The sequence below is a fragment of the Schistocerca nitens genome, chromosome 7 (assembly GCF_023898315.1).
Source record: "Schistocerca nitens isolate TAMUIC-IGC-003100 chromosome 7, iqSchNite1.1, whole genome shotgun sequence".
Taxonomy (NCBI): domain Eukaryota; kingdom Metazoa; phylum Arthropoda; class Insecta; order Orthoptera; family Acrididae; genus Schistocerca; species Schistocerca nitens.
Window position 1 is genome coordinate 360,796,983 of NC_064620.1, and position 26,315 is coordinate 360,823,297.

The 26,315-nt window shown below is 40.7% G+C and overlaps 1 protein-coding gene across 1 annotated transcript in view; it reads right to left on the reverse strand.

Annotated features, from left to right (window-relative positions):
- LOC126195631 (odorant receptor Or2-like) overlaps window positions 1-26,315 on the reverse strand; it is a 79,382-nt gene that overhangs the window by 20,235 nt on the left and 32,832 nt on the right. The window lies entirely within an intron of this gene.

Here is a 26,315-nt window from a genome sequence, read left to right on the forward strand (position 1 = left end):
AATTGTCCCATAACACTCCCCTGTGGCACGCCAGAGGTTACTTTAACGTCTGTAGACGTCTCTCCATTGAGAACAACATGCTGTATTCTGTTTGCTAAAAACTCTTCAATACAGCCACACAGCTGGACTGATATTTCGTAGGCTCCTGCTTTGTTTGACAGGCGACAGAGCGGAACTGTATCGAACGCCTTCCGGAAGTAAAGGAAAATGACATGTACCTGGGAGCCTGTATGTAATAAAATGGCTCTGAGCACTATGGGACTCAACATCTTAGGTCATAAGTCCCCTAGAACTTAGAACTACTTAAACCTAACTAACCTAAGGACATCACCCACACCCATGCCCGAGGCAGGATTCGAACCGGCGACCGTAGCAGTCCCGCGGTTCCGGACTGCAGCGCCAGAACCGCTAGACCACCGCGGCCGGCCTGTATGTAATACTTTCTGGGTCTCATGAACAAATAAAGCGAGTTGGGTCTCACAAGATCGCTGTTTCCGGAATCCATGTTGATTCTGGGTTTCCAGAAATGACATGATACACTAGCAAAAAACGTGTTCTAAAATTCTACAACAGATCGATGTCAGAGACATAGGCCTATAGTTTTGCGCATGTGCCAGACGAAACTTCTTGGAAACTGGAACTACCTGTGCTCTTTTCCAATCATTTGGAACCTTCCGTTCCTCTAGAGGCTTGCGGTACATGGCTGTTAGAAGGGGGGCAGGTTCTTTCGCGTATGTGTAGAATCGAATTGGTATCCCGTCAGGTCCAGTGGACATTCCTCTGTTGAGTGATTTCAGTTATTTTTCTATTCCTTGGACACTTACTTCGATTTCAGCCATTTTTTCGTTCGTGCGAGGATTTAGAGAAGGTACTGCAGTGCGGTCTTCCTCTGTGAAACAGCTTTGGAAAAAGGTGTTTAGTATTTCAGCTTTACGCGTATCATCCTCTGTTTCAATGCGATTATCATCCCACAGAGTCTGGATATGCTGTTTCGATCAACTTACTGATTTAACGTAAGACCAGAACTTCCTAGGATTTTCTGTCAAGTCGGTACATATAATTTTACTTTCGAATTCACTGAACGCTTCACGCATATCCCTCCTTACGCTAACTTTGACATCGCTTAGCTTCTGTTTGTCTGAGAGGTTTTGGCTGCGTTTAAATTTGCAGTGAAGGTCTCTTTGCTTTCCTAGTAGTTTCCTAACTTTGTTTTTGAACCACGGTGGGTTTTTCCCGTCCCTCACAGTTTTACTTAGCACGTAACTGTCTAAAGTGCATTTTACGATTGTCTTAAACTTTTTTCATGCACACTCAACATTTTCAGTGTCGGAACAGAAATTTTCGTCTTGGTCTGTTAGGTAGTCTGAAATCTGCCTCCTATTACTCTTGCTAAACAGATAAACCTTCCTCCCTTTTTTTATATTCCTATTTACTTCCATATTCAGGGTTGCTGCATCGGCCTTATGATCACTGATTCCCTGTTCTGCGCTTACAGAGTCGAAACGTTCGGGTCTGTTTGTTATCAGTAGGTCCAAGATATTATCTCCACGAGTCGGTTCTGTGTTTAATTGCTAGAGGTAATTTTCAGATATTACTATCAGTATAATGTCACTCGATGCTCTGTCCCTACCCCCCGTCCTAAACATCTGAGTGTCCCAGTCTATATGTGATAAATTGAAATCTCCACCTAAGACTATAACATGCTGAGGAAATTTATGTGAAACGTATTCCAGCTTTTCTCTTAGTTTTTCTGCCACTAATGCTGCTGAGTCGGGAGGTCGGTAAAAGGAGCCAATTATTAACCTAGCTCGGTTGCGAAGTATAACCTCCATCCATATTAATTCACAGGAAGTATCCACTTCTATTTCACTACAGGATAAACTACTGCTAACAGCGACAAACACGCTACCACCGGTTGCATGCAGTCTATCCTTCCTAAACAATGTCTGTACCTTTGTAAAAATTTCGGCAGAATTTATCTCTGGCTTCAGCCAGATTTCCGTACCTATAACGATTTCATCTTCGGTGCTTTCTATCAGCGCTTGAAGTTCCGGTACTTTACCAATGCAGCTTCGACAGTTTAGAATTACAATACCGATTGCTGCTTGGTCCGCGCATGTCCTGACTTTGCCCCGCACACTTTGAGGCTGTTGCCCTTTCTGTATTTGCCCGAGGCCATCTAACCTAAGAAACCGCCCAGTCCACGCCACACAACCCCTGCTACCCGTAGACGCCTGATGCGTGTAGTGGACACCTGACCTATCCAGCGGAAGCCGAAACCCCACCACCCTATGGCGCAAGTCGAGGAATCTGCAGCCCACATGGTCGCAGAACCGTCTCTGATTCAGACACTCCACACGGCTCTGTACCAAAGGTCTGCAGTCAGTCCTGTCGACGATGCTACAGATGGTGAGCTCTGCTTTCATCCCGCTAGCGAGACTGGCAGTCTTCACCAAATGAGATAGCCGCCGGAAGCCAGAGATGATTTCCTCCGATCCGTAGCGACACACATCATTGGTGCCAACATGAGCGACCATCTGAAGATGGGTGCACCCTGTACCCTTCATGGCATCCGGAAGGACGCTTTTCACATCTGGAATGACTCCCCCCGGTATGCACACGGAGTGCACATTGTTTTTTTTCCCCTCCCTTGCAGCTCTATCCCTACGGGGCCCCATTACGCACCTGACGTTGGAGCTCCCAACTACCAGTAAGCCCACCCTCTGCGACCGCCTGTATCCTGCAGACTGAGGGGCAACCTCTGGAACAGGACAAGCAGCCATGTCTGCCTGAAGATCAGTATCAGCCGGAGACAGAGCCTGAAACCAGTTCGTCAAACAAACTGGAGAGGCTTTCCGTTGAGCCCTCCGGAATGCCTTTCGCCCCCTACCACACCTCTATACGACCTCCCACTCTACCACGGGTGAGAGGTCAACATCAATGTGGGCAGTATCCCACGCAGCCACAGTCGTAGTCCGATCGGGGGATGCGTGTGACGAGCTGGCCGTCGCCCAACAAACACCCAGCCGGACACCCACAGTGATGCCCATTGGCAACAGCGTCAAGCTGCGTGACCGAAGCCAACACAGCCTGAAGCTGGGAGCGAAGGAATGCCAACTCAGCCCCCATCCTAACACAGCAGTCGCAATCCCTATCCATGCAAAATAATGTTATGCAAAGAACGTCTGCACTAATCTACAGAGAGCACAAAAAATTCGACACAAAATTTAAATGGTTATTAAAATACAAGACTGCCTAGTAAATGCAGTAATGCTGCTACTTGTGCACTGCTGACACACTGCTCGGAGGCAGAAGGCTAACTATGCTGTCAGTAGCATACAAATTCTATTTGAAAGAAATAAAGAAATGACAGAAGACTACGTGACTTTACACGTCACAGATATTAAAATGCAAATCTGCCCCTGCTAATTACGAAACTACACAATGATTTGTCGGCTTTAAGTAAACAAGTGCGCTAAGAACACTCAAAAAAATATTCAACTTGACTACAACACTTATATGAACGCTAAATAAGCCACTTGTTGCTACTTGCGTACTGCTGACACACTGCTCGGCGGCAGAAGGCTAACTGTACTCTCAGTAACGTACAAATACTTAAAGTATTTAGTACACCTGGTTTATCATTCCAATAGGGAGGCTAGATGTGAATTAAAAATGCAAGAATTGTGAATTTTTTTTATGTATAGATATACTTCAAGAAAAGAGGAATATTATTTACTTTTTAGAGTTCTTAGCTCAGTCTGCATGTTTTTAAATCAATCTCCTAGAAGTAGCTTTAGTATCTCCTAATTTTCATAATATTCTTTGTATGGTCCTGATGTTCCTCGTTTGTATTTTATCAGTAACAGTGGATCTTTACAGAGTCATTATCTCTGGAATTCTCTTTGTAACTTTTCTGTGTGACTGCAACAATTCTATCGACTTCTGAATAGGTTTTCTGTTCGTGAATGGAGTATCCAGCTTTAGCCCTGCAGTTACATTGTTGACACATTGTGTTAGTTGCCTTCTACTCATAGAGAAAACGTTCTTTCGACGCTCCAAGATCCATACAACTACAAAAGCTTTACACCCATTATCCAGTATATAGGAAGCCCCCACCTGCCATAGAACTGAACTTCTACCAGAAATGTTATACTTCAAAAATGTGATTTCCTTAAATCGCTTCAGGCAAATGCCGGGATGGTTCCTTTGAAAGGGCACGGCCGATTTCCTTCCCCATCCTTCCCTCTCCCGAGCTTGCGCTCCGTCTCTAATGACCTCGTTGTCGACGGGACGTTAAGCACAAATCTCCTCCTCCTCCTCCTTCAAAAGTGGTTCTGAGAACTTAATACAGTTTACGAGCAGTTAATTTGAGCATCCCATTTTTTGCAGCTTCCAAAGAATGAAGCATTTGATTTTCTCCTTACTAGAGAATCTTCTGTTCCTAGTCTTTCGCCATGTAAAGTTAAAAGTTGCTGCAACAAAATAACATTATAAGCAGGCAAAGCTGTAATAGATGTGAGTTCCCAACGATTACCTTTCCAACGCCAGAAGCTGACAAGGGATAGGAGGGATACCGTTCAGCTACCGCATCTGAAAACTATTGTAACACAGGAAGCTGACAGAATGTGCAGTCGGTGTCAGCTACAGGATCTTAAAACTCTGCTGTAACGTTAGCTTATGACGCGGATGGTCAAACAGAACACAATATCATGTCAGTCGTGAGCACTCCAACCTTACCGGTCACGGCGTCATTAGAAACACAGAAGTCTGTGTTGTATTAATGGCAGCTTTGTACTGTAGAAGCGATACAACGTTGCATCAGGAAGGTAACGATTACGTTTACGTGAACGATATACATCAGGATTAATCGTAAGTAATGTATGCCAAATAGCGATAAACATTTTCGTACTGCACAGTGGACTATGGAAAGTACATACCAACGTTAGAAGGTTTCTATCATGTTACATTCGCGTAGGGATCGATGCAGAAATGACAGTGTGCCTCGGTATGTCCCCTAACCTCTGGTTTCGTATTCTCACACAGAATACCATAGGAATAGCAGAATGTTTACTCAGTGAGCATTGAACACATGTTCTCTAAATTTACAATGCTTTCCCGACAGCAGTGTCGCCTTTCATTTTCCAGAGATTCAATTTTAAAGAGCTTATACTTTTTTAGTACTTTCTAATGACCACTGACGATCTGTGAATTCGTCCAACAGCTTTTTCCGTTAATAATTGATAAGCGTTCCAAATGTTGGAGCAGTAGATTAGAATTGCTCGAGCTAGGTTCTTGTGTGCTGTTTGCCCTACAGCTGGGTTGCTCTTTCGCTAAATTCTTCCCAAAAATCACTTCACTGCTTCTTACGATTTCATATCTCTTCATAGCATTACTCGTACGCCTTATACTTACTTTACACACACCAAAATTTTATCATTCGTCTTGTAATTTCTGAACCATTTTTATGCTATCGGCGTTATCTTGCAACTATCTATTATTTTAAGCCGCCTGTACCTCAGGAAACCAGTTGGAAGTGCTGTACAAACAACCTGCAGTTCCTTGTGACGATCGACCGATTACAATGGCCAAGCAAGCAGTCATTATATCTGGGAGACTCAGCGAACATTGTAATATTGATGCACAGGTGGGGTATTCTATTAGTTTTGTTTACTACGTTCCCTCATCAGACGCGAGGGGCTCAGGGAGTAATCGCTCTGTCGGCATCTCGTTACTGGTTTAAAGCACCATCGTCCAAACACAGTTGCATTCTCCCATTTCCATATATGATACTTAAATTCAAGAGAAGCAACCTGTACTTTTGACTCCCATTTGACTCTTGCTACTAGCCTTATTATTTTCCATTTGAAATGTCAGTAAGTTAGACGTTGATTTTCACTTGGTGTATATTAGAATCTGTCAGAGGAAGAGCAGTTGGGTTTCAGGTAAGGTAAAGGCACTAGAGAGGCAATGCTGACGCTGTACTTGATAACAACATATACAAATTTCGTTCCACAGACTGATGATAGATATTCTAAGTCCTCAGAGAAGTAACTATGCGCTGCAGGGAAATACACAATACGAACTCGAAAGAAGGAATAGTGAGAACGGGAAACGAAGAGGTAGGTGTTCACATTAATTACAGCTTAAAGCAGAGGTTCGGTCATTTTTTCCCTTAATGTTCGAGCTTAATTTTGTGAAACGATGAACAGTAATATCGGAAATAGGCTTTAACTTCAGAGAGAAATTCGTAGAAGACATTACTATCATCTTTGAAAGTGAGGAACATTTACAGGACCTCTTGAAGGGGATATACACTATTGTGAGCAGGGAATATGAATTGAGAGCAAACCAAAGACAAATGCAATTATTGATGACCAGCAGAAATGGGACTGGAGACAAAGCTGACATCAAATTTAGGGGACCACACAGTCAACAAAGACAATGTGCTACTTCGAAACAAAATGAAGGATAACTGAAAAATGTAGTACGACATAAGAAACAGACTAGCACATGATAACATAGCATTCCTGCTAAAAGAAACACATCAGTGTGAAAGATGGACCTCAGTTTTCAGAAAGAAATTTCGGAGAAAGTACACCTGGAGCAGAGCATTGAACGGATGTCGACTGATACCATAAGAACTAACGGAGAGGAAAACAAAGTGTGGAAAACACTGAAAAATATAAGGTAAATGGTGATAGAACATGTGCCGTGACATCTGGGGAAATCTCCCACGATAGAGGGAGCCCTAGAAGGTAGAACTTGTAGAAAAAGACAGCGTTTGGAATGAATTCAGCAAGTAATGGAATAGGTTGAGTGTGAGTGATTTTCTGGCAAGAAGGCGTCAGCTTGGGACACGGATTAGTCGCTTGCTGCTTCTAACAAGAGGGAAGATGCAAGGAACATGCAAACGGCCACATGCGGTTTAGCACTGCGTGCCCGCATAATCCCATACCAACAGGATTTTCTGACCACAACAGACCGACTGACTTCACACAGTTGTGTCTCCTACTTTCAGATTGTACCTGCTGACATGGCGCGACACGCCATAGCCGTAGATTGGCCGAGCTGATGATTCCAGACCACAATCAATAATTTAGTACTTCCCATGCAGCTGAGATAAATATCGAAAACGATCAACAATAATGAACTTAGAAAATGACTTTTTCTTTTTAATAACATGAATATTTATATATGTGTTTGAAGAGAGAGAGAGAGAGAGAGAGAGAGAGATTGATTTTTGATTGAGATTTTCACTTTAAGTCGTAACTGGTATCTGAATTTTGGTTGATGCCTCCTTCAATGATCAGCTAGCTTCTGCACCAGTTGGTGACGTATTACAATTTGGAGGAAGTTATTGTTCTTTAATGTTTAAAATACGACTCTGCTAGTTACTTGGCCGTATTGCGGATAGTTTTGAGCCCAAGTTTTCGTAGCTTTTCATACCTAAGGGACCACTGTTGTAAGTAAGTAAGATCAAACAGCAATCTGCTTTTCGTGAGAAAAGGAGATTGCCTAACACACAAACTTCCTTCAGACTACACGTCCAGCTACATCAAAATTGGTCAGTGGAGTTCAGCACCATACTATTGTACAAGAACATAATCCAATTACAGTAATTAAGAAATCATGAGAGATTTTTACTTACTGAATGAAAACTATAGAGAATGCATTTCTTTTCCTGTATTTTAATGAACTTTGTACACTCACAATTCTGTCGATTGATAGACGGCTACAACAATGAAATTTACCTCCTTTTCCTAAAACAAGATTTTTCTATTCTTCGCTTCCAGAAAATTTGTATACATAAATGTTTGACAACTCTTACACATACTTTACTCGATTTTATCACTAAAATATCAATCTACATTAAATGTAACAATATGTTCTGTGCGACGGCCTATCAACACGTCCTCTTTCCACAAGATACAGATTAACAGTCCTCTTTTTTTTAATAAATCAATTGTCTTTTTTTTTTTTAGTGTCCATACTCAAAGATTCTCTAATACTGTCGTTGCGGGGATTGCGGGCTGAAGCGTTTCATGCTGTCCAGCTGCGCTTCACTTCACTTCAAGTACTTTTTGAATCACATTTACATTTACAGTATTTACATACATTTCTGAGCTTCTCAGAATAAAATGAGACACAAATTAGTTTAGAAAAAGCAGTAAGGCACACATAACATTACAAGCTCTCCACTAATCGATGCAAAAATACGCGATTCAAAAGATGGGGCAGAATTGAAGGGTGTACTGAGAAAGGAAGCTATTTCGCTTTGAGAAAAAAAGGATATAGATTGGTTTATGTAAACCATTGTATTAAGATATTACTTGTTCAATAAAGAGGTAACTACTTCTTAATTTACTGTTGTGTAAATTATCCAAAAGGAAATATTTTAATTCAAATAGCACTGGTAGTGACCCTGTATGCGGTAATTCTTATGACAGTTAAAAAATGCACACATATCAGAGAGTTTTGTCCTGATTGAAATACTGTTGTTCGAGTGTATATAATGCCATCAGGTTACATGTCAACTGAAACCACTGCATGTCTCTTCTGGGGTACCTTCACTGTGAAATGTTTTTATGGATTTCAGTTTCCGGTAAACAACACGGAAAAATGGAGAAATATATGGCTGTAGTGTTCTGAGATCTTTCAACTTCAGGGCAGATATAAAACTTCTGTGTGGACAGAGTAGTGGTATTCCCTGAAGTTTTGGAGCGAATACCTGGCATTTTCTGAAAGAGTTCCATTCTGTGCCACTCTTCCAAGTGGGAATAGACATGTTGAAAGAAGATTATGTTTTTTTGCTTCTCAAATTTCACAGCACTTGTTTTCTTAATATGAAAGCCAATACATTTAATGCAACAGCATTCTACTATTTCACTGTTTAGCTGTTGAAAATCCCTGAAATATTCTGTTGTCACTGGAATGACCTCAAACGGATTTTTTACTTTGGCATTTTTTACAAGATCATACCACTTGTCAATGTGCAAATAAGATTTGCTTTTCGCATTTTCTTTTCCATTGTGCCAAAGTCTCGGTCACCGGGTAAGTAGGTACGTCCAGCAAGAAGGAAATGATATTGGATATCATGGAGTCAGTTGACAACAATACAATAAACATTGTAGTGTATTTCCTTTGTCCAGTGCAAGAGTCCCAGAAAGAAAAAACTTTCTTTTACAATACACATTCGATGTATTGCCCAGTATTGTCGCAATTCGTGATGCAATATCTGACGAATCTTCTGAGGCAATATCTTCTGGCTACATACACATAAAATATGAACTAGAGTTGCATGTGCGGAAGCCAAGATTGTATGCCCACAACAGCGTTAGGTAGAACAATGTCTCTGTTTGAATTTTAGGCCACGGAAGTGCTTGTTGTAAATCATAGGTGTTTACAAAGTACTCATGGTCATTACTGGAGCATTCTCTCAATAGATCATATGCTTTATCAACTCAATATCTGAAGCCTCTCATTCAAAGGAATATCGTCGTTTGGAGAGGCACTGCACTAATTACTCATGTGGGAACTTGAAGCTTAGATTAAAATCTGAGTTGAAAATTTTAGAATACACTTCTTATTTTATAGGTAAAACTCCTGTTACCTGACATTCTTTCTTACAGAGCCGGTGTATTTCAGACATCTATTTCACAGTTATAACGCACACCTTATGTGCACTGTCTCTCCGCGAAATGGCTTCTGTGGTTCCAAGATTTTGTCATATGCCTCCAGTAGTATCCAACGAGCCTTTACTAATTTTGTTCTTAACATTGCTGTTTTACTTGTCTATCTATTATGTTGAATTCCAAGATGTCACGTTTTAAGTTCATCAGTATTTTCATCACCAGCTACATTATCGCTGATATGAAACAGTTTCCTGTCACCTCTAGCTGTTGACACTCTTTTAGGTGACATTGTAAAAACGTCGCGAAATATTTTTAAACATACGTTATACTTTGCTCCCGTCGCCAATGTTACATGATAAGGAAATCAGTACTTTCATCTGCTCACTCCTACATTCTTTATGCTCAATAAGACAATTGAGATATGTACCTGAATATTGTGGACCTAAAGTGTGTAAAACTCACAAAATAGTGAGGTTTTAGAAATTTCATATAACACTGAATAGCTGTATCACCTAAGGTTAGATCAGTCTAATATTTTTTTGCAGTCATATCCAGGTCCTTGCTTTGCTGCTACATACTGGTTTTGTCATTGCACGTATTCATCTTCACTGTTTCTTTTCCTCCTTCCGCATGTTCTCTTCCAATTGTGTAGTTATGCCTGAATTTCTTATCCCCAGTTTCAGCATTCTCAAATACACGTGATCCATGTTTCTATCGCCATTTTAAAACTGGGCCACCAGTAGGCCAACGACTTATATGCGAAGAGTGACATAACATGTCTATTACAATGTAGGGACCAAGTGCAAGTTATGTCTAATACTTGTAAGTAAAGAGGGATATAACAGAAATAATTACATTCTGGAAGACTATGTTATTCACTTATAACTGATAAACCAGTCTTTAACAGTTCTACGTTCGTGCATCTGCAACTCACTTAACAAGCAACAGTAAGTGTCATACCACCTTCTTTCACACAAAACGATCATAAAGGCGCATACAGGAACTTAGAACAACTACTGTAGAAAGAGCTGGAGCAGTGCCGTGTGGTTCTAGTCTACAGGATAGACAAAAATTGGCAAATAATACTGAGAACGCACGAAATTCAGTTTTCTTTCCCTTAAGCATAACTCCCTCTCTAACTAGATTCCTCTTCAAGAGGCACATTCATGGATGAAGTGGATGGAGAGAGGAAGAGGAGGAAGATGTGGGAACGAAGAGGCAGCTTGGCGTGATGTGTGCTATATACGAGTGGAGTGTGTACATGGGCAAAGCTGTGGGGAAAAGTATGTTTTTGTATTAAACTGGCATACTCAGCAATGCTTCACAACTGTTAAATATGTATGCGAATTGGATGTATGTCCTAATCTGTCTCCCCCTCACTCTGTCCACACCTTCATCCTCACTGTCTTTATCTGTCTCCTGCTGCTCTCCCCTTTCACTGCCCTTCGCCTTCTCCCAGTCTGTCATTCACCTCCTGCCCCCATTCTCCATCAATTTCCTTATCCCCTCTCTATGTTCATTTCCTCTCTCCTCTCAGTCCATCTCCTCTTTTCTCGGGCTCTGTCTCTTGGTTAATGGTGTTCGAAATGAAACTTCGATTGGGAATTGACGGCTCTTAAGATGAATGGGTAAACCGTTTGGGATGATCGGCGTATGGAGCAAGAAATATACCCCTCCAAGAACTGTCAGGAAAGTAGGTTCAGTGACTGAATTTTGCATGGTTTTAATCTTAAAATGGATAGGGCTGCATAGTTACAGACAATTCAGTCTCCAGAGTAGCATTCTAATCATAAGCCAATAAGCTATAAATGCAACTTCCATGTTCTGTGCTAAAACGAACATCAAGGAATAAAAGAAGCATACAGAATAATGTGTATACAAATTATATTCAAAGAGAAAGATTATACACAGGGGAAACAATCCATCCAACGTTTTAATTCCCCTGATTTCGTAGTTCAAACTGATTCTGTGAAAGGAAAGTAGACCATAGATTTTTACAGCATGGTTCTTGTCCTCACAGTCAATTTTAACAGAAAACGATACAATGTCGTTCAAAAAATGTACAGCCTATGTGAGTATTTGGCAATGGCAAGGAACGCGTTTCTGAAGAAGAGAAATTTGTTAGCATCGAGTATAGATTTTAATGTCAGGAAGTCGTTTTTGAAAGTATTTGTATGGAGTGTAGCCATGTATGGAAGTGAAACATGGACGATAAATAGTTTGGACAAGAAGAGAATTGAAGCTTTCGAAATGTGGTGCTACAGAAGAATGCTGAAGATTAGATGGGTAGATGACATAACTAATGCGGAGGTATTGAATAGAATTGGGGAGAAGAGGAGTTTGTGGCACAACTTGACAAGAAGAAGGCATCGGTTGGTAAGACAAGTTCTGAGGCATCAAGGGATCACAAATTCAGCGTTGGAGGGCAGCGTGGAGGGTAAAAATCGTAGAGGGAGACCAAGAGATGAATACACTAAGCAGATTCTGAAGGATGTAGGTTGCAGTAAGTACTGGGAGATGAAGAAAAATGGTTCAAATGGCTCTGAGCACTATGGGACTTAACATCTATGGTCATCAGTCCCCTAGAACTTAGAACTAGTTAAACCTAACTAACCTAAGGACATCACACAACACCCAGCCATCACGAGGCAGAGAAAATCCCTGACCCCGCAGGGAATCGAACCCGGGAACCCGGGCGTGGGAAGCGAGAACGCTACCACACGACCACGAGATGCGGGCAAAAGGGAGATGAAGAAGCTTGCACAGGATAGAGTAGCATGGAGAGCTGCATCAAACCAGTCTCAGGACTGAAGACCAGAACAACAACAACAACATGTCAGTCTTAATGTTTATTAGGGTATTGTGTAAAAATTTGAAGTAATTTTTCGATATTTTTGCTAACAACATTTGCCTATTGTACTTTTAATATATTTTTATATTGTACGTATTTAAGGAATGTATAGTCTACGTCCATCCATATTTATTAGAATATCGTGTGAAAATTTCAAGATTTTAGCTAACGAGGTTTGCTCTTTACATATTGCAAAGGTATTTACATACAAAAAGTATTTAAAAATATGTAACCTATATCGATCCAAACATTTAAAAGTGTATCATGTATCGTTTAAAATACAGTTGGGAACCGGCTCCAGCCTGCGATTGGTTTCAGTGTGGCACACGGAACAATTTCGTGGGAGAGAGAGCGAAGCACTCACACTGTATTCCACCAGGGTCCCATTTTCGGATATTTCTGCCAACGCTCGCCTTGCCTCGCATTCGCGGCTTATGACGCAGAAGAAGTGAAAGGTCGCAAGCTGCCTTGCTTGCCTCATTCCATTTATATGCTAAATTCATCTGCCCTTGTCACGACTGGTGATAGGCAGGACACTTTAGTCCCATCACGCTAAAAGCCTCCCCTCGTTACTTAATGCCGGGGAATGTATTTCACAAAACTAAAGTGGCTGACGGTGGAGGCTTGTAGTTCTGTTCTAACAATGCATGAGAGCCACGCAGTTAGCGCAGATCTCTGAAATCGACAGAGGAGGCCAAACGGCATGCAGAGGTTTTATTCCAGCTTACGGGTGTCAAAGGGCCATCTGAGAGGATTCACCGAACCCCCATGTCAATCAATCCAAGACAGGGCTCGTGGTATTCAGCACGATACGGCTGTTAGGAAGGTTTAGGGTGGTAGTCTCAAGTCTAGGAATTTCTGGTCCTCGCGGAGTTTCCGTCACTTTAGTTAGGATTCTAGAAATTCAGAAATGTATAAATAACGCTCTGATTCGCCCATCGCCTACTGACGTCAGACCGGAATTTCTGGAGAAAACTGGCGAGGAAGTTTACCCGTGCCTGGAGACATTCTGGGGTGAGAATTTATTAAACGTGTGAGTTTTCACGCTGTTGGCGGAAAACAGTAACATTTGTCCTGTTTCATGGTTGTGGCCAGAATGGCGAAAACAGCAATGTCGGGAACAGGGAAAGCTAAGAGGGACAGTGTTGGTTTCATTTATTATTCGGTCAACCACTGGAGTAACAAAATCATTTGGTTGACTTCATTTGTATTCTTACTTCATACCTTCATCGCAATCACTTTTACCAACAGTCATCTCACTGAGCCTTTCGCTTTCTCATTGCTTTTAGTTTAATAAAATGTGAATTAAATTTTAATTGGGTTTAATTTGAAGTAACTTGTAGTTACTTTGAATTAATTATTTGTTATTTCTTTTATTATTCGGTGGCTAAGTAAAAACAGTCATTCAGTAGGATTTCTTAGGAATTCCCCATCTTAGGATTCCATGTTAGGGTCATTTTTTTATAGCGGTTTCGTTGGAGAATTAAAATTTTACATCGGGTCTTAAGGTGTGTGTGACTGAATCTGGGCGGTTCCATCTTTCGGGTACGATTTCACATGCACACAACGCTGGGTTTTTGCAAAGTGGAAGTTCTGCTTACTACCCAAATGTGCTCCTATGCATGCGGATTATCAAAAAAAAATTTCTAAAAAATGTTTAAAAAATGGTTGCGTATAGTTTTTGTGGACATTAAAGAAGTAAATTCAAACAAACGAATGACCTGCTTGCCGCCAAAAATCGCTTAATTGTTAGTCGGCTACGATTACCTGCCTCATCGCCGTATTAGTTTTTCTGTCCTTTCTCGTATTAACATTACGAATAAGCCTTGTCGACTGCGGACCTATTAGAACACAGCTACTGTTGAAATTGAAGGTAATTTAATGAATTAGCTGAAACAATTTGCTTTTATGGGCGTCTCTTTCTCGATGATGACATTTAAAGATGCCTGACATTCAGTCTTCACATTTTTATATTTATTTACGTGTCCTGAACAGTTTTTCTCGACTAACGGCGTTGAAGAATTATCTAAGATAGCTATTGTAAAACGTCTAAGTAAAAAAATAATATCGCCAGGCGTAAATGAATGTAAACATCTGAAGACGCTATGAACGTAAAATATATCTTTGTGCGCGTGATCGGTACTGGTTCATGTTGTGTACGTAGATACGTAAAACGTGCAAGAGGGAAAACATTATGTGCTTATGAGTGTTGATGGCAGCAGACCGTATTATTCGTTTCGGACCTCTTGATAATGTCAATCACATCGCGATTACGGGCAGTATGGGGTTCACGCCTGAGCCTCAGGACGTGCGCTATCCTCGCATGTTGGGTGTTGCTATCAAAATGTCTTACTTAAGCTCACGGGCCGCCTTGTCACGTGTCGTGACAGCAGCGCATTAAGTCCTTGACATTAATGTTTACGGGATAATGTACCGAAGCGTATGGCACCTCTTACCCGATATGCCACGTCATCAAATTGCACAACAAAAACATATTTTCGGGAGTACATTCATTTTATGTTCATACCGTCTTCCTATGTTTACATTCATATATACGTCACTTCCTGTACACTGCAAAATATGCCCACACTGGCTTACATCTACACTAGTTTAGAAATACAAGACTAGTATTCGAGAAGTTCTGGTCCAATTTATTTAAAATTTTCACACGATACACTAATACACGTGTGAGTGAACACATGTTCCACATTTTCTAATATATATGTTATATAAATATATACGTTATATAAATGTAATATATATATCTTACATATGGAGAAAAAAATCTTCAGCAAGTATCCCAGAAGGCTCTTAACACAATTTTTTTACGATACTGTAGTATATATACAGGGTGTCCCAGCTATCTTGTCCACACAAAATATGTCTGGAACAATAACAGCTATTGGAAAACGACTTTCACCGTTATCAATGTAGGGCTGGGGCCCATGAATGTACATATTTGGAAACATTCTAAAACGAAAGCATATGTGTTTTTTAACACAAACTTATGTTTTTTTAAATGGACCTCCTATATTTTTTCTTCAGCAATCCATAGCGAGACAAAGCACATACGCAATGGCGTTGATTGCATCGCAATATTCCCATTACATCCCGAGATATTGAGACGCGAAATTGACGCTTGAAACACCCGACATGCGTTGCTAGCGCACGTCCTGAGGCTCAGGCGTGAACCCCATGCTGCCCGTAATCGTGATGTGATTGACATGCGTAATCACACGTCCATACTTATCAAGAGGTCCGAAACGAATAATGCGGTCTGCTGCCATCCTGCATTAACGTCGTACATTCTAGCAGGTATTAATCCCATAGGCCAGGGGTGATGCGGTTCTGTAACATATCTGTGTACCGCAACGTTAGTCACAAAGTTAACTTCGCTTGTCGTTAATCCGTTACTAAAAAGGTAATGCCGTTCAACGTTAAAACTTTACTTTACTGTAGATGTAGCGCAAATGACAGTTAATCATTCACGCGTAATAGTAAAATTCATGTTGATGGTTTTAGTGAAACGAGCAAGAGGACTAAAAGTTTTAGCGTTGTTTAGGTAAAAGTGTTTTGATTTGGGAAGTTCAGGTAGGACATAGAAAATAAATGTAAACATGTTTAACCAATTAGTTTTATTATCACATAATTATCAATGTTACGTTTATCTAATGCGTTAAATGACAAATTGTCGCAAACAAATGTTTCTTAACATCACTGGGTAAAATGGCCCTTTGTAGAAACTTCCACTGTGATACCAGCTCTACATACTAAACATAGCGTTCACATCTCATACTCAAAGTGATGCCCATTGGCTTGCATACATAGGGTCACTCTGCGGATGAAGGATGCCCTACTTCGTGCTACTGTTTCCTCTTTGATGGCTGTACAAGCGTCAATAATGCTTTGCTTCATGTCCTCTGGTGTTGTTGGTTCATGTTGGTAAACAGCATCCTTCACTGCTCCCCAAAGAAAATAATCCAGTGGTGTATGGTCAGGAGATCGGGCAGGCCACCTAACTGGGCCACCTCGTCCAATCCATCTAATCTACCAGGTAACTTACGGTTCAGAAGTCGTCGTGCTCGTAAGGCGTTATGTGCAGGGCATCCGTCATGCTGATACCACATGACCATTCTACGGTTCAGAGGTACGGTGTCCAAGAGAACAGGAAGATTGTGTCGTATAAATCTGGAGTATTGTCTGCCATTTTGGATGCCATTTATAAAGAAAGGTCCGATAATGGTATCTCCAATAATCCCACACCAAACATTAACTTTCCACGGACGTTGATGCTCTACCTGACGGAGCCATTTTGGATTGTCTGCGGACCAATAATGCATATTCCTCATATAGACAATTCCTTTGTTGGAGAATGATGCCTCGTCGGTAAAGAGTACATCTCCAAAAAAATTTGGATTACTCAGAAGTTTTTGCTGAGCCCACCGACAAAATGTTACCCTATTGCGGAAGTCATTTCCATGAAGATCCTGGTGTAAATGAACATGGTAAGGATGAAATTTATGACGTCTAAGAATACGCTGTGCATTTGATTTCGACACACCAACTTCACGTTCAATTTGACGTGTGCTGATTTGACGATTCACAGCTATGGTAGCGAGCACAGCAACTTCAGCACGTGTTCTAGGACGATGTCGAGGTCATGGATTTAAGCTTCCCGTTTCACGTAGACGAGATGTGAGACTACCAAACATCCGGCGCGAAGGCGATGGCTAGTCAGGGAATCGTCTTCAGTACAGTCGTTCTGCCTGAACAGCATTTCGTCCACCTACAACAGGGTACAGTACAGGTATGTAGAGTAGGGTAGAAAACAGACATATTAACTTAATAATCTTAATGTTCGCTAACAGTAGCCTACTATCACCAAACAAGCAATCTCATAACGTATTTCCCGTCAACGTACATTCTCTATAGATCAGCAGCATTTGTACCATATCTTCATGTGTGTACATTATACTGTACAGTATAAGTTCCACAAAACAACGTTTATTCACAATGTGTACTACCTCCGTGCCGTCACTAGATTACTCTGATGCACGACTACACTGGCAAGCGGTGTACTGCACGCCAAAGCAACAACAAATGGGATGCTCGGAGGGTGGTGGAGTACAGGAGTTTGCATGGGTCGCAAATCATAAACAAGGCGAAGTGGTAACTGTGGCAGTAGTGGGAACTACGTTGGACACTTGACTAGGTAGAGCCAGGCCCTGCGCGACAGGCACAGTGGGTCATATACCGCATTAGATAAACCTTATATTGGGTGTGCAGGATAAATGAAACAACCTGACAGGTGTACACCGATCGGTACTGGTTCATGTTGTGTACGTAGATACGTAAAACGTGCAAGAGGGAAAACATTATGTGCTTATGAGTGTTGATGGCAGCAGACCGTATTATTCGTTTCGGACCTCTTGATAAGTATGGAGGTGTGATTATACATGTCAATCACATCGCGATTACGGGCAGCATGGGGTTCACGCCTGAGCCTCAGGACGTGCGCTATCCTCGCATGTTGGGTGTTGCAAGCGTCAACTTCGCGTCTCAATATCTCGGGATGTAATGGGAATATTGCGATGCAATCAACGCCATTGTGTATGTGCTTTGTCATGCTATGGATTGCTGAAGAAAAAATATAGGTGGCCCATTTAAAACAAAATAAGTTTGTGTTAAAAGACACATATGCTTTCGTTTTAGAATGTTTCCAAATATGTACATTCATGGGCCCCAGCCCTACATTGATTACGGTGAAAGTCGTTTTCCAATAGCTGTTATTGTTCCAGAGATATTTTGTGTGGACAAGACAGCTGGGACACCCTATATATATATATATATATATATATATATATATATATATATATATATATATAATGTGTTGGCAGAAGAGCCAACACCGTGTTGCTAGAGGAGGCCAAAATGCACGCGTTTAAGCTCACGCAGGCTGGCGTGAGGTCTGGAACAGTTAAAGGAGTTATAGAAGCCAAAAATAGTACATAGCTTCTGGAATACCTAACTTTAATCCATAATTGGAGAACATCGCTCTTGATGATACATAATTACAATCTCAATATAAACTGGTAATGGCGCCTTGCTAGGTCGTAGCAAATGACGTAGCAGAAGGCTATGCTAACTATCGTCTCGGCAAATGAGAGCGTATTTGTCATTGATCCATCTCTGGCAAAGTCTGCTGTACAACTGGGGCGAGTGCTAGGAAGTCTCTTTAGACCTGCCGTGTGGTGGCGCTCGGTTTGCAATCACTGACAGTGGCGACACGCGGGTCCGACGTATACTGATGGACCACGGCCGATTTAAAGGCTACCACCTAGCAAGTGTGGTGTCTGGCGGTGACACCACAATATATATATGTCTGTGTGTGTGTGTGTGTGTGTGTGTGTGTGTGTGTGTGTGTGAGTGCAATATACATATATTAAAAGTAAGTCACCACCTATAAAATTTGATTAAATCGGTCGAAAACTTTCAAGATTTTGGCTTACAGCGGTTCCACCTCATATATTATAAACACACACACACATATATATATATATATATATATATATATATATGAACATTTAGTAGAATATTGTGTAAGATTTTGAAGTAAATCGGCAAGAAATTTAATAGATATTTTGTAACAATTCTAAACAACATTTTGTCTTTTCTTAGTAATATAGGTATGTTACATACATTAATATAAACATGTATCCTATCTTCATCCAGATACCTATTACAGCAATAATAAAAAATGTGAACTACTTTGGACCAGCACTTTTTGCTGTTTTTGCTTACAAAGATTCTCCTTTATGTGATAAGTATACGAAAAATGATATAGCCTATGCAGATCCAAATGTTCAGTACAGTATCGTCTGAAAATTGTGTTAACAAGTTTCTGAGATTCTTGCTGAACACCTTTTCTCCATTATATATGATATATACAAGTATACTAAAAATTTGGAGACTATATTCATTCACACATGTAATAAGAGTATCGTGTGAAAATTTGAAATAAATCGGACCAGAACTTTTCGATTACTACGTCTTGTCTTTATAAAGTAGTGTAGATGTGAGCCAGTGTGGGCATATTTTGCAGTGTAGAAAGTGACATGCGGAAAAAAACGACAACCTTTTCAAAAAAGCCAACAGTGCAGCTAAAAACAGCATATACGGTAATTTCCTGAAACATTTGAAGCAGCTGAATACGGATATAACTTCTGTGCCTTCTCTGTATTTAGTCACAAGGTGTGAAACAACACTATCGGCCTTATCTTCCGACTGAGACAGTCAAATATTGGGGAAAAATCTGCTATAACTTATTTCATGTTTTCGGACTGTAATTAAGTTCCTTACTGTTACATGCTCTTTGGAATACAGCTATTTATTGACACCGTTACATATTTGGTAGGTAGTAACTTCTATATAATACTGAATCTCTGTGATGAAATCTCTTATTTACTCTCCCATAATCGGCAGGCTAATAGTAGTCAACAAAGAAAGATCTGAGTACAAATGCTATTCATAATGCTATTCATAATGAAACAACATGTTTATATTACATTACAGCGAAAGACATCATGTTTCATTAAACTTCATATGCAGTATTTTTTACACGAAACTAACCTAGAGGGTGAGACATGCTCAGTAAAAATAAATCTCTGTCACTTTCCTTTACAGCTGCCTTTACCTATTTTATTTCGAATTCTCCTGAAGCTTTCTGCCTTTCAGTCTGTCTTCTCTTAGAGCAGGAGATATATCCCTCCATCAGAATTCATCCTGTTCCTCTTACGTAAACTTGTGTTGCAAGGATCACACTTTCGTTATCTGCACCGCAACTTTGTGCTTATCTGAAACATTTGAAGCAGCTGAATACGGATATAACTTCTGTGCCTTCTCTGTATTTAGTCACAAGGTGTGAAACAATACTATCGGCCTTTTCTTCCGACTGAGGCAGTCAAATATCGCGGAAAAATCTGCTATAACTTATTTCATCTTGTAGCTCACTAAATGAGCTTAATTTAGTATTGCCAAAGGCAAAGAAGTGGAAACTATTGAGAGATGAAAGTAGTAAGCAGAAAATCAACTAATTTGCTTATTGACTTTTGTGTTGAACTGTGTCCAATAGAGATGGCCAGTCTGCTTCTCAGTTGATTCAAAGAGCCAGATCCTCCTGAGGAGTGGGTGATTCGGAAAAAAAGTGGTTGATCATCTGATTTCAAAATGCGTCTCTGGTAGCTGTAGTGAGCGGAACGAAAATTCTGTGGTAGGCTACCACAACGGCGACCCACGCCACATCCTCAAGAAAACGTTTCTCAACCTACAAAAAATGTGTTATAGACAATGTGCATGTGAGCATTTGCATACCTTATTCGTGTGTGAAGCTTTTCTCATCCAAGAAAACAACACAGAAAATAGAGAATGCTCCCTTTTTCTATTTTCTGGGTGTGAGACCCTACACGTTCAGCCATTCCAATAGTTGTGACAATTGTAACAGTATGAAAGTAAGCAGAACACTGAGTCCACGTGTGGGAAGAAAAGTCTCTGACCCAGCCAAGAATAGAACCTCGGTCCCTTCACTTAGAAATTCACTGCACTGACCATGTAGCTACTGAGGCTAACAAAACTCGGTTCTTTAGAACATCACGTTAACGTAGAAAGCACTTCCTGCGTCATGTTTCTCCTCGTGATTTGTAAAGAAAACCTCACATTTCAGAAGCTCAATAAACGTTTACAAACTTTTGAGTCAGTTGGTATTTCTTATCCTTTTACTCAGCATCTCACTTGGAATGTGTTGTTAGCAAACCATATAAGCTGCGATCTTCAGCCACCGTGTGGTGGGAGCATATCGCAAAGTGATCCAGGCATCAGTCTACTCCCAATAGTTCGGTCCTCCGAGTACTCTCACCAATCGATGGCAAGACGCCGCACTGGCTCGCTGTTCCTCACCAATCTCATTGACCGGATCACAATGTAGCTCGTGGCTCACTTCTCCCCACCACTCTCATGGATCGGACTGCAAGGCATCACGCTGCTCCCCACCATTCTCACAGTTGTGATCGCAGAGAGCAGATCACATGGCGACGTGAGGGTCGCTTTGTTCTCTGCTCTCTTGGCACAGTGACAGCTTGCAACTCGCTTTCCTGACTGAGCATCTCTCCATCAGAGTTCAGATTAAAAAAAAAAAAAAAAATGTGATGTGTAACACATAATTATTTTAACGTAGTCAGTAGTCAATGAGCGCAGTTTGTCTCAGGGCAATGGTCACTGATCAGGGATGTGACAGGAACAATCATTTGAAGCAAAAAACTAAATATGGACATATGTCCTGTTCCAAATTGTTTCTGAGATGGAACACATTTACAGTTACTTTTTTAAGTTTTTCTTGAATAACTCAAAATCCGCGGTCCCCAGCGAAACCGTGCTGCCATACAAACTTAAACTACATTAAATTTCCCATTAAAAGGTCCTATTTATTTCTTCTCTAGGACTTATGGTTTGCGTTAAGAGAACGACGGAATAACAGAAATCTTACGCGACACGCATGCGCTGAGATGTAGGTAGGTTGTGTAAGGCAGTTTGAGGTAGGTGCCCGACTTGATAGACAACGTGTCCTGTATGAAATTATGCGACTCGACTTCATCTGCGCTATTGTGGTGTGTTATAAACAGTGTCAATGTACTGAATACAAATAAAAATGTACCTGGCTGAAACTGATGATTTTCCTCAATCTTCCCATCTATCTTCTGCTCACTTGGTAATAATTATAATCAAGAATTAATCTAACTACTCTTCTTAGCAATCGGAGTTCTAGGGCTTGCATTCTGATGGGAACGAGTGTTTCTGCTGTGTTGTCCAGGCAAGAGCTTCAAGGTTTAGGGAGCAGCAATTATTGTGAAAAGAATGGATCAACAATAAGCTTGATCTTTTGGAGTGCTTGGTCGTCCTGTATAGTAAAAGGTGATCTGAACGACTTCCGATGGCTTTGTAATCACAAGAAATAATTTTTGGCGGGTACCATCATTTAACTCCTTGAAATATTGACTAAGTCACCGTTTTATTTACCGTTCAGTTACCGTTAAAGTACTGGTCTAGTTCCTTCATTGGGACAAAGGGATCAGCTAAAGCTTCTACTTTGCCTATACTTCTATGGATCACATAAGGTTTCCCATAGAGCATATGGTCTTTGTGCTTTTGATTAATATACTGGCATGCCTTAGTTATCGTTTCTCTCCGATTTATTGACTCTGTTTGCTTTCTGCTTGCAATTAATTTTATTTTCAATTATAGGAGGTCGTACGTAGGTGCTATGTGCAGTGTCTCCGAGATTCATGAACTCTTCCGTTTACCTAGGTGCAGGTTTTCCCTTCAGGTTTCCGGTCTTTCGTGGAGTATATTTATTGTGTAATCGATTTAGTTTGGTAGTATATACATGGAATTTGATTACCAAGTCCCGAAATCGAATGGAAATTGTCTCCCAAATTATCTCTTCCGCCTCTACTGCAAGTTCATTTACACTGATATACTTAAGGTCTTGGTACGTTGTCAGTTGAGGTTTATTCCTTGGATATTTTAGAGATAAAGTTATAAATATAATGTTGTGAGCTGATTCCTGGTACGAATTTCTTTGCTTGTGGATTTCGTGGCAAATATATGTGTGAGGGTGTGAGTACAGGCTGCATTGTGGGTATTTGCAAGCTGAAGCACTGTTCATTTGAAGAACAAGTTACACACTTGAATTTCAAAGTGGAACAGAATATTTTTATACTACTAGCATTGTTTGCATGCTCCTAAGTCGAATTGGGTTCTGAAAGGGCACTTGTGAAACAGGCTATACAGCCTACTGTCGGACGTCAGTAGAGGATGGAGGACAATTTTTTAAGGGATTTTATATTTACAAACATATATTCGACTTGTTTTTCTTCATTAACACTGGATGTAAGTAACACTATAGGTAGTAAGTCAAAGCGTTCGCATGTCGCTACTGCACCTTCTCACCTGCTACTTCTTTGGTATCTTAGGACAATTGAGTCTAAGTTTACAGAACTGGAGAGCATGCTTGGCTTGGGCCATTTCTCCACGTTCGCTAGAAGAAAGACATGGATGTCGATACTCTGAAATATATGGCAGAGTTCGTCGAAATGAGTTGAAAGTGATGGCCAACTGTGTTCCACAGAAACAATACAGACACACTGGTAGAACAAGGGGCTGCATGAGTTGACAAGTTCGTAGCACCTAAATCACACGCCTTAGAGTTCATTTGCAATAGTTTTTTACAGTATTTATTCGCACTGTTATCCTGCTATCTCTTGTTCACACGCAATGTAGTCCAAATTTGTTACCATGTTATTTAAAATTTTTATATCTTTCAGCAGTGAAATCTTCGCATATTGTCAGTTAGCGCGTTCCTTAGACACAACGACTGTTTCAGACTTTCTTGTAAATGATACAACTCCATGACTGTGAGTCTAGGTTTCACAGATCACAACGTCCTACATTCTACTCTATAACTTATGATAACAGACTGTGCTTCATGTACGAGGGTTGGAACTTTAATCGTGGCAAATATTTATTTACAGCTGGTACAAAATAGATAAGTGTTTCAAAATTTTACCGACGTTGAAAGTAGTCGCCAGCATTGTGTATAACCCGTCCCCACCGACGTGGAAGACGTAGGATACTCTTAGCAGTGCCAGTTGTGAAGATAGTTCGAGTGGCGCGGTCTATTGCCCGACGAATTTATAACAGTTGTGAAGCGAATGCGGTGAAGTGTTTCCTTGAGTTTAGAAATTGAGTTGAACTTACGAGAGCAGTGCAGTAGGTGGTATAGCACTTAGCAGCCCCATCAGTCAAACAAATCAGTAACAGCATGCAGTGTACGTGCTTGAGCATTGTCCTGCAAAGCGATGGTCAAGTCCTGCAGAAAGTGACATCACTTCTGTCTCTATGGTGTTCATTTCTGGAACACAACCTACGACCTACGACTCGATGTTTAAACTGAAGGAAACACATCACGGCATTCACTTCAGAACTGCTACAAACTCGTCGGGCAATAGACCGCGGCCGGCCGCTGTGACCGAGCGGTTCTAGTCGCTTCAGTCTGGAACCGCGCTGCTGCTACGGTCTCAGGTTCGAATTATGCCTCGGGCATGGATGTATGTGATGTCCTTACTATAGTCAGGTTTAAGTAGTTCTAAGTCTAGGGGACTGATGACCTCAGATATTAAGTCCCATAGTGCTTAGAGCTATTTGAACCAATAGACCGCGCCGCTCGAACTGTCAACACAACTGGCACTGCTAAGAGTGTCCTACGGCATCCGCATCTCGAGCAACGGGTTATACACAATGCTAATGACTACTTTGAAGGTCAGCAAAACTTTGAAACCCGTATCTATTTTGTACCAGCTGTCAATAAATAGTTGCCACTATTTAAGTTTCAACCCTTGTTTACTTATTGTCACTTTCAGCTTTTACAATTTAAAATGTCTATGTTAATAGTAAATATTTTAATTTCTCCAGCGTATTTTTCTGTGCTGCTCGACAATAAGTCAACCACATTGCCTTCGACTGCAAGAATTACGAGCGATGTACGGTACGGTTTTACCAAAACGGAATTAAAACGAAATTGCCGCTAATGTCGGCAGATAATTCGAGACATCATTTCTCGTGACCGTTCCTCACTGACGTCAGCTTAAACCACGGGTGAAGGTATGCTATCAAAAGTCAGATTGAGTCCCACGTCGTATCCAGCCATCAGTATCGTCAGGTTCTGGATCAAGTCCTGATGTATCTCGCGTTGTGATGCCCTTGGCCCCAACTACTTTCCATTTACAACAATCAATAAGTAAGTGTTTTAATGTTTAGACCCGCTCATCTTATATAAATGTATGCTATTTGATGTACAGCCTTTCATAATGATTTACCATCCTTTGTTTATAGTTCAAGACACACACACACACATATATATAGTTTGTATCATGAGTTATTCGATGAGAATGAAAATGATTTGGCCACCGCAAAGGTAATCCGCCTTACGCCTGATGCGTGGACGTGTGTAAATAACATTAGTTTTTATACTCTCACTTGACATTTCATAGATGAGAAGAGTGAATTAAAGTCATACCTTTTACAGTGTTCACAATTAGAAGACAGACACACTGCAGAAAACATCTCAACCAGGTGAAAGTCTGTTATTGTCAAATACAATTGCAGTTTTAAAATCACTTTCATAATAAAAGACAATGCGTCAAATATGGATTTAACTGCCATGCTTCTCAAACTTCCACGTATCCCATGTTTCGCATAGTCTTTAAATCTGACTGTGGAACACGAAATTCAGAAGTCCATACAAAAAACCGTTGACGAGTCAAAAGTGTTTTTCAAGGAGAGCCCTTGGCTTTAAACAAACTTGCTGAAATCTAAGAAAATCAAAAGAGAAATGCCCTCTGAAATTGGAAAAAGATGTTCCTACTAAATGGAACTCTACTAACGAAATGTTGCAAAGAGTTACTTTAGATAGAGATACCAGCTTAGTTAAACTGTTTTAGGGTTCTTGGGTCCTAGTACTTTACTTCCGAATCTCTACAGGGTAGAGCAATAGAATTACGGAAGAAGAACTGTCTGCATAAGTCTACAAATTTTCTCCTCTTTGTTTCCATTTGACTCAACAGAAGGCTTTTGAAACGAGTGAAGGAATTTTAAACCAGTTTCCAGAGAGCGACTGTGCCGGAGGCAGATGCTGTTTGATATGTGATGCTTTACTCGTAAAGCTTAGAGACGATGCCGGAAGAAGGTTCTTGTGGACATATGGTGCTTTTAAACATACA